Source organism: Oryctolagus cuniculus, chromosome 5 (assembly GCF_964237555.1).
Source record: "Oryctolagus cuniculus chromosome 5, mOryCun1.1, whole genome shotgun sequence".
Taxonomy (NCBI): domain Eukaryota; kingdom Metazoa; phylum Chordata; class Mammalia; order Lagomorpha; family Leporidae; genus Oryctolagus; species Oryctolagus cuniculus.
The window spans coordinates 54,608,015-54,609,194 of NC_091436.1; the positions used below are offsets into that span (position 1 = coordinate 54,608,015).

General features: G+C 45.2%; 1 pseudogene; it reads right to left on the reverse strand.

The window, feature by feature from the left end:
* Positions 1-242: 242 nt before the first annotated feature.
* On the reverse strand, positions 243-628 carry LOC100358434 (cysteine and glycine-rich protein 2-like; annotated as a pseudogene).
* Positions 629-1,180: the final 552 nt, after the last annotated feature.

Below are 1,180 nucleotides of genomic sequence, written 5' to 3' on the forward strand. Positions count from 1 at the left end.
GGGTGCAGGGGCCCAAAGACTTGGGCCATCTTTACTGCTTTCCTAGGCCACAGCAGAGAGCGGATCAGAAGTAGAGCAGCCAGGACTGGAACCAGAGCCCAAATGGGATGCCAGCACTGCAGGCAGTCGCTTTACCTGCTGTGCCACAGCGCCAGCCCCCACAGTTTAGTGTTAAAAGATTATCAGCATATAGATTACGATGAGATTCTTAGTGTGTAATGTTTAATTCTGGGGTTGCACCTTTACTGAGTGTGAACAAGAGCTCCTGCTCCTTGGCCATAACCAAATCGTTTGGGCCCAAAGTTCTTTGCATAACAACCTTTATAGTAGATTTCACCTTCCTTCTCAGCCAGAGTTATTGATTCAAGACTCTTTCCGCATTTTCCACATTGGAAACAGGTTTTGTGCCAGGGCTTTCCAGCTCAAATTATCTTAGCAGCATACACAGAATCCCCAAATCTGCACCTTTATATTCCTGATTTGTTTTAGGTCTGTGCGAACGCTTTCTAGCTTGAGGCCAGTCTCTCACCACGGTCCATGCTGAACGTGCCTGCACCCTGGCCATAACCGTAGCCTTTGGACCCATACATGTTTCCCTGGCAGGATTTGCAGTAGATCTCTTCCTCATGAATTGCCACTGCTGTGCTAGCTAAACTTTTAATGCAAACAAAGCACAGGAAGTGGTAGCAGCGGAAGCTCCTCCCATTGCACTGCACTTCTTCTGCGTGGTACTAAGTCCTGCCACAGGCCCCACACTGTTCCCTCCTCCCAGACAGGCATTTGAGGTCAGAGATGCAAAGTCTCACTGCAAAGTCTCACCCCAGGAGGAGCAGGTGGACATTGTAGAAAAAAACCACGTAGGGAATCCAATTGCCTTCTAGGCTTTTTTGAATGGAGCTTAGCATTCAGGTCCTTTTCTCTCTGTGTTTGGAGTCTAAAGCCTGTCAGGATTTCCAATTTTCCAAGACCCCAATTTCTGAAATCTATTTCTTTTCATATTTTCTTACAAGCAATTATTTTATTGAGCACATAAGGTCTTGCCAAAACATATCAATAGCCAGCAATACACATTAGAAACATTGTTTTCTCCTAGTCTCCTTTTCTTCAAATAATCTTCCTTCTGAATTCATACAGAAGTCAGTTTTACTAACCACCACATAGTAAGAAATGTCATCTCTGG